Source organism: Nicotiana tabacum, chromosome 14, assembly GCF_000715075.1.
Source record: "Nicotiana tabacum cultivar K326 chromosome 14, ASM71507v2, whole genome shotgun sequence".
Lineage (NCBI taxonomy): Eukaryota > Viridiplantae > Streptophyta > Magnoliopsida > Solanales > Solanaceae > Nicotiana > Nicotiana tabacum.
In genome coordinates, this window is record NC_134093.1 from 110116035 (window position 1) to 110125240 (window position 9206).

Here is a 9206-nt window from a genome sequence, read left to right on the forward strand (position 1 = left end):
GACTCAGGGAGATTAAGTGATTGCTTAGTAGTTGTAGCTATGAAAGGGTATCAAAAGATGTCAGTTTGAGTCTAAGCAGGTGGGTTATAACCTGTGAGGTAATCTACGAATGTGTGATTTTATGATGTTGTATGGAGGCTTTCTTTTTTACCAGTGGGTTATATTTGTGCGATTTGAGGTATGATATAGTTTGTGTTACTCGACCTTATGAAGGATTTAGTTGAATTTCAGTGCGGTATTATGGCAGTAATAGAGTATGGGCATTGTGAGTTATTGTGTGTTTTGATATATGGCTTTGACCCAAGTGGGGGAGTCTGCTATTGACGAGTTGATTTCATGATTATGCGTTGTATTGGGTTCGGTTTGAGGTATACTGGTGAATCAGTTATGACTGCAAGGGTTGAGATTGAGGATGACTCGGGTAAAGTAATTTCTGGATACAGGTTGTATTACACTCTATGGGTATATGGGAATCATAAAATAATTGAGTGGTTATTCGTGAAAGATGTAATGTACATGGAGTATGAATTTTCTCGGTTTCTTAGGAGTGTGGGTTACTCCCTTGGGTGTTGGTGTGCTAATGGGTCACAAGTCGTTCGGTCCGTTTGGTCGGTTTAATTGAGATTTGAGTAGAGTGGATGACTCTCGAGAATAGTTCTAATGGATTCAATATTTATATGTAGCGATTTGGAATTTTCAAGATTTGTATATGGCTAGAAACTGAGAGTTACATTGGATGGTATCGAAACTTGTGGCATTTTTAAACCATTGTGGATTATGCATTTCAGCATCAAGAAGTTGACGAAAATAGTTTTAGGTTCACATAAGGTCTCTTTAGAGTGGATGTCGTGGTTGTGGTGCTTTGGGATGCTTAAGAGAGGAGTCATCGGCTTATGGGCCTTAGGGTGTTGTGATTTTATACTAGTGTCTCTTGTTTGGTAAGTTTTGGTTGAGGTTCGTGGTATTATGGCGAGAAAAACTATCAATTTGAAGGTAACTCGGAAAGAACTGGGAGAGTTAGGACAACTTGGTAGTAGGTTGGATCAGCACAGTAATGGATATAATCTGTCTTTGGGTACTTACGATGTGGCTAGCCTCTACAGGTGTTTTGTGGCAATGCTCTTGGGTTTTGGCGACCTGCGTGGCTGGGTTGAGTTAGAGAGATTCGGTTTTGATAGCTTGGTTATGTGCAAATAGACTTAGAAGGGTTCTCAATAGTTTCTACCACGGTTCGAGGAGTATATTTCCTACTGGCGTGATGAGCATGTGGTGTATAGTGATTTTCTCCTGGATGAAGTCAAATGGAAGGTCATTGGCCAATTGAGTATGTAGTTGCTTGTGACTAGGAGTGGAATATGAGGTTCTCGTATTTTTCATATGATGGCATGGTATATGCGGTGTGTTGCGTGGGATTGAGATTTACGTGAGCGAGATCACAATTCAATTTTGAAGGAAAGGTCATAAAAATTCGTAGGTAGCATGGACGATTTCAGATGACTAGGTTAATGATATTACTATTTGGTATGGCTTGATGAGAGTATACATTTCAGAAGGGGCAATGTGTTTTGATTTATGGATACTTCACTGGTATTGTGGCACTCTCCTGGTTGATCGACTGCTGATATTCAAATTTTTCTATGTGGCACGGAAGAATTTTAGAAGTATTCCTTATGGGATGATCGTGTATGAGATATGTGTTAGACATTCGAGCAGTGGAGTTGGGATCCAATATGATGATTCGTGTGTTCTATGGAGTTGGAGACTAGGATTTCTCATGAACAAATTGTTTCATGGTTGCGGACTATGAAGTGGTGGCCGAAGCTAACCAAATGATAGTATGTGTTATGATTCAGTCATTGTGGACCTTCGGAGGGTTATTTATCTATTGGTGGGTGACCAGAGTTGATTTGGGGGTCCATTGGTAGGCCCAATTAGAATGGGTATTCTACATCGAGTCGGATTGGTTGGATCCATACTGCTATTGTTGAGGGGTGTGCCATTCGGTTGTTGTTGAGCTTATTCATGTTCTGAAATGATCTGTGAGTTACTCTTCTATGCTACGAGGGGTTGCGATTCGTGGGTTATAAGCACACACGGTGTGGTTCTATTTGGGCTTTATAGCACAATTTGAGCGAGATGGACATTTGGGTATTGTGTGATTGTTTGCGCATTGGCTATGTTCTTTCCGGATTGTGGTATTGTGTTATTTGCTCTCCGTGGTTACGCTAATGCACTCTGGGTACTTGATGTCGAATTTCACGTGATTATTGATTTTGAGCATGGTGGCTGAGGTATTTCATATGGACCAGTGTTTGGATGTGATCATGCGTTGCAGTGGAGTTATGTTAAGATCTGATCCTTTGTGTTAGATTCATGTGTCTTGGTTCTTCTAGGTATGATGGGTTCGTAGCATTTCGGTTGTGGTGGTACTTGAGGATCTTGCGGGACAGTTCTCTCGTTTGAGTCATTTTTCATGATTGAGTACATTTGGAATGTTGCTTATTGGTGTACGGGTTACACGGGTTGTGGCTTTAGATTGTATTGATGTGTCATGTCACTAGAGTGGTCGTGTTGGATGAGATGAGGTCTTTGGACCTATAATGGATACTATCGGAATTGATTACAGCATAGTTGGAAGGATAATATCGAAAGTCGGCTTAGAAATTTGCTATAGCTCTTGTCGAAGGAGAGGGAGTTTCATGACTGGTTGATCTGATGGATGGTTATGATTTTTGCGTGTTTCTTTCAATATCGGCAGTGTACAAAGGTTTTAGGATGAGGTTTGGTTTGACATGAAGTTTATTACCGAAATTGGGTTGTTTTGGACAGCTGTTGTGATTAGAAATCATTGCTATGAGTATTTGAGTTATGCGGTATATCATGTGATTACACCTTGGGTTATGGATATGTCTTGATACAGCTTGTTCAGACTTATACAGAGTATTGATGTGAGATTCTGATCTTATAGAAATTCCGGATGTTAGAAATTGGATTCTAAGGCTTATGGGCTAAGGTTGGAGTAATGATCTTCAGTTATGTTGTGTTGTCGGGCCTATATAGAATAGGGTGACGTGGGATTACCCCCGGGTATGTGCATGGTAGGGTTACACGGCGGTTTGATGACTTTGAGAACAGCTCTAGACACGTTCGAGGACAAACATATATGTTAGTGGGGGAGAATGTAACGACCCAACCGGTCGTTTTGAGCATTTGCAGTTCGCTCGGTAGTTTGCAGGCATGAGTAGCTCCGTATGATGTATTATGACTTATGTGAATCGTCAATTTTGATTTTTAGGTTATTCGGAATCGAGTTGGAAGAATGGATTTCATTGTTGAAGCTTTAAATTGGGAGAGTTGACCAAGTTTGACTTTTTTGTATTTGACCTTGGATTGGAATTTTGATAGTTCTGTTAGCTCCGTTGTGTGATTTTGGACTTAGGAGCGCGTCCGGATTGTGATTTGGAGGTCCGTAGTTGACTTTGGCTCGAAATGGCGAAAGTTGAAATTTTAGAAATTTGACCGGGAGTGGACTTTTTGATATCGGGGTCGGATTCCGATTCCGGAAGTTAGAGCAGGTTAGTAATGTCAAATGTGACTTGTGTGAAAAAATTGAGGTCAATCAGACGTGATTTGATATGTTTCGACATCGGTTGTGGAAGTTTGAAGTTTCAAAGTTCATTGATTTCGAGTTGAGGTGTGATTCATCGTTTAGATGTTGTTATGTGTGTTTTGAAGAATCGAGTAGGTCTGTGTTATGTTATGGGACTTTTTGGTATGTTAGGACGGGGTCCCGAGGGGCTCGGGCGTGTTTCGGATTGATTTCAGATCATTTTCCTTCATGTTTCCATTGATGTGTTCTGCTGGTTTCTGGTGTCTCAGTCCTTCATCGTGTTCGCGTGGCAATTGTCGCGAACGCATAGTGTATTCTGATGGCAGCAGCAAATTATTTTTCACGATCGAAAAGTATGCCCTGTTTTCACGTAGAGTTAGGGCAAGTCTTCTCGTATGGAGGATCGCGTTCGCGTAGTGATGAGGTTGGCAGGTGGGAGTTGGAGCAATCTTCTATGCGATCGCGGAAGGTGAGTCACGTTCACGAAGCCTTGGTAACAGTGGTCATCGCGTTCGTATGGGGTGTGTCGCGAACGCGTAGAGTCTTTTGTGGCAGTGTGAGTTTTATTCATCGCGAACGCGATACATTTCCCACGTTCGCGAAAGATGGGGGCCTAGGCAGATTATAAAGTACTCTATTTCGATGGTTTTGTCCATTTTTACATTTTTGGAGCTATGAAGCTCCGATTGAGGCGATTCTTGAAGCAATTTTCACCATATGAATTGGGATAAGTGTTTTCTACTCGGTTTTGGTTATATGTCATGAATCTATCTTCGTTTTTGGTAATTGGATTGTGAAGTTTTAAGAGGAAATTGGGGGTTTTGGCCTAAAGTTTCATAATGTGAATTTTTAAGTTTTGAACATCGATTCGAAGACGAATTTGAGTGAAACTAATATGGTTGGACTCGTAATTAAATGGGTAGTCGAATGTTGTGAGTTTTGTCTTATTTCGAGGCGCGGGCCCGGGTGTAAATTTTGGCCGGTTTTGGATTTTGATTAAGGATTCGATCTTTATCATTTGGAATTGTTTCCTTAGGCTTTATTTGATGTATTTGAGTTGCTTTTGGCTAGTTTTGAGCCGTTCGGAGTTCGCTACGCGTGTGATGGCTTTTTTGGAGCTTGGCTTGGCTTGCTTGGTATTGGAATTGGCTTGTTCGAGGTAAGTAACTCTTCTAAACTTAGTGTTGAGGGTATGAAATCCTGAAATACGTGTTATGTGATTGGTATTGAGGTGACGCACATGCTAGGTGACGGGCGTGTGGGCGTGCATCATGTGAATTGGGACTCTGTTATTTCCATGGCACTGTATAGTGGTCCTACTTTGTTGATGTCCGTGTTTTCACCATGTTATAAAGTAATTGAGCTGTCAATCATGCTAGATATCATGTTTAGGCTTTATGACGATACTGCTAGGACCCATAGTGATCGTTTCTTGTTGTTCTTTCACTGATTTCATTGATATTTCGTACTCAGTCATATTCATGCATTTATGTCATATCTCAGTCTCAGTTGTTATTTATTAATACATTATATCATTATTGTTGGGATAGTTTCATGACATTGTGAGCCCGTGAGTGAGACTGGAGAGATTGATGACTGAGTGAGGCCGGGGGCCTGTATGTGAGGATATTGATACTATAGCACGTGAGTTATTTGTGCGGATCCAGATATTGATATTTTGGCACGTGTGTTGTCCGTGCAGCAAGTGAGTTGTCTATGCGGATTATAGCGCTTGGGTTGTAGGAGCCCCTCCGGAATCTGCACACCCCTAGTGAGCGCAGTCGATTATATATATATAGATCGGGTTGCACATTGCAACGGGCCTTATGGTCATATATGGATCGAGTTGCACGCTGCAACAGGTACTGTACCGCGCTGAGTGATTGAGTATGCTGAGCATTGAGCATAGTGAGAGGGAATGCAAAATAGTGATATTGCGTACTCTGGGAGTGTGAGTACATGAGCTCATCATCGAGATGCATTGCATTTGTCATGCGTACTTGAGATACATGCATACAGATGTATTTCCTTCTGCTACCCAACTTTGGGGACATTTATGATTTTACCTGTATCTGGACATGTAGGCATAGAGACGTAGTTTCCTTATCCTATCTGAAAATGAAACATTTTACTTATCATTGAAAGGAGTTTTGGGAAAAATCACAGTTTTCAAACTTACTCGTATTTTGGCATTTTCGGTAAAAGATTTGGGTTTTCACTGTTTATTTCCTAGATACCTCTTTTGTTACTTGTACTATATTGGTATGAACTGTTGTGAAATATTGGTGTTGGACCCGACCTTTGTGTTAGCTCGTCACTACTTTCAACCTAAGATTATGTTTGTTACTTATTGAGTATATGGGATCAGTTGTACTCACACTACACTTCTGCACCTTGCGTGGAGATGTTGATGTGATCGATGGGAGCTGGGTTGAAGATGTACCTGCGTCCCAGTTGTACTGTCTCTTGTTCGTGGTAGCCTTAGATCTATAAAACTCTATTTGTGTACTTTTCAAACAGACGATGTATTTATTTTATTTCAGCTTTGTGAATTCTATTCTTAGAAGCTCATGATTTGTACGACCAGTCCTTGGGAAATATTTAAGATTCAGTAAATTACTTTCGTTTAATTGTCATGTTAATATCATTGGAATTGGATAGTTATTAGTTAGCTTACCTAGCGGGTTGGGTTAGGTGCCATCATGACTATTGAATTTGGGGTCGTGACAAGGGGATACTAATATATGGTCACATCAAGCACCTCAAGATAGTAGCTCGTATTGGAGAAAACTAAATCGTATGAAGGAGGAGATGTATGCATGGTATCATCAAGGGAAATATACTCTTACAGAAGGAGGGGATTACTAAATCACTATTAGTTGCATTGCACTACTTGGACCACATAGTAGATTAAATACAGCTGAATTGCTCTGGAGTAGAATGGTAATGCCAAGGCATAGATTTATACTATGGCTAGCTAACCAACAGAGACTGCTTACAAAAGATTGACTGTTCAAGATGCAAATTCAAGTGGAGGATATGCAATGTTGCCTATGTGATGATAAGATCCGAGAGACATCCCAACACTTATTTGGAGAGTGTAATTGGACATCAGTAATAAGAGAACCACTCATGCAATGGACTGGTATCCATATACAGTTTGGTGAGGTTCAACAAACTTTGGAAAGAATAAAGAGGCAACAATGGACAAGTCTGAAGAAAGAAGTGGTAGTGGCAATTTGGGGGGTTGTTGTGTATCATACTTGGAAGGCCAGAAATTGGAAGATGTTCAAGGAGTAAATGTATAAACAGAGACTGGGATAACACAGTTTAAACAGGATATTAAAGAGAGGATAGGTATACTTAGGATGTCTAGAAAAATGAGAAGAAGTAGCGATTCTGCACACTTTACTTTGTACTTAGTTGTAATTAGATGATATTGTGAGGCTAACTCTCCCTGCAAAACATTGGATTGGCAGTAGAAGTGAGTGCTCTTTACAATAATAATAACAATAAAAACAATAACATACCTAGTATATTTCCAACAGGTGGGGTCTAGGGAGGGTAGTTTCTACGCAGACCTTACCCCTACCTAATGAAGGTAGAGAGGTTATTTCTAATAGACCCTCGGCTCGTAAAGAAGAAGAATGAGGAGAAGAAGAAGAAGAAGAAGAAGAAGAAGAAGAAAAAGAAGAAGAAGAAGAAGAAGAAGAAGAAGAAGAAAAATGAAAGCAAGAAAGGAAGAGAGAAGAAAAAGAGGGAGATGAAGGATAAGTAGTGCCAAATAATAACAATAGAGAATACAATACCTGAGGCAAACAAAACCACATAACACAATTAAGATCTGAGAATACGAAGGGACATGCGTGTTACTAAGACTATCGGTGAGTAATTAAGAAACTCCCAACTACCTACTAACCTTCTACCATAATCCTCGACCTCCACACACTCATATCAAGGGTCATGTCCTCAATGAACTGAAGCAGCGCCATGTCCTGCCTAATCACCTCTCCCCAACACTTCTTAGGCATACCTCGACCTTTTTTCAAACTCGCCATGGATAACCTCTCACACCTACTAACAGGAGCTTCAATGCTTCTCCTCTTAACATGTTCGAACCATCTCAGCCTCGAATCCCGCATCTTGTCCTCCGCGGAGGCTAGTCCCACTTTGTCCCGGATAGTTTCATTCCTAATCTTATCTCTCCTGGTACACCCACACATCCATCTCAATATTCTCATTTCTGCTACTTTCATTTTCTGCACATGAGAGTTCTTAACTAGCCAACACTTAGCCATATACAGTATAGTCGGTCGAACCACTACTATATAAAACTTACCCTTGAGTCTTGGCGACATAATCTTATCACATAAAATACTAGAAGGGATCCTCTATTTCATCCATATCTCTCCGATGCGATGTGTGACATCTTCATCAATATCCACGTTCCCTTGGATAGTAGACCTGAGATACTTGAAACTTGTTCTATCGGGGATAACTTGAGCATCAAGCTTTAAATCTACATCTGTTTTATGGGTTCCATCACTGAATTTGCACTCCAAGTATTCTGTCTTGGTTCTTCTCAACTTGAAACCTTTAGACTGCAAAGTCTGTCTCCAAACCTCTAGCCTCGCGTCTCGTCAATCCACACTATATCATCGGCAGATAGCATGCACCAAGACACCTCCCCTTGTATGTGTCGTGACACCACATTCATTGCCAAGAAAAATAAAAATTGGCTAAGAGTTGATCCCTGATGCAACCCCATCACAATAAGAAAATGCTCCGAGTTACCTCCTACAGTACTCACCCGAGTCTTAGAACCATTATACATATCCATAATCACCCAAGTGTACGGTACCGGAACGCCGCTAGCCTCGATACATCTCCACAGAACCTCTCTCAGGACTTTATCGTACACTTTCTCAAGGTCAATAAAGATCATATGCAAGTCCTTCTTCCTTTCCCTATACTACTCCACTAATCTCCTCACCAGATGAATCGCTTCCATAGTCGAACACCTCGGCATGAATCCAAACTGGTTCTCGAAAATAGACACGCACCTCCTCACCCTGGCCTCCACTACCCTCTCCCAAGCCTTCATAGTATGACTTAACAGCTTTATACCCCTATAGTTATTGTAATTTTAGATATCACCATTGTGTTTGTACAACTGAACCATCGTACTCCACCTCCATTCTTCGGGCATCTTCTTCGTCTTGAAAATAACATTAAACAATCCAGTGAGCCACTAGAATCCTGCTCGACCCGCGCTCTTCCAGAATTCCACTGGGATTTCGTCTGGGACCGTCGCTCTGCCCCTGCACATCTTACACATCGCCCCTTCCACCTCCTCTACCTTAATACGCCTACAAAAATTCGTGTTGCTAATTTGGTATCAATGGTAATTCACAACTGTTACCAAAACAAAAAGTGCTTATTTATATTCATTTTGCAGCAAAAAAAAATATTAAGGCATATAATGTTGTATTTCTGAAAAAATCATCTAAGTATATTACACAAATAAGATTACACTAGCTAACATTCCACAAACAAGAAATCAATCCGCCAATAACTATATATTCTGATTCTAGAT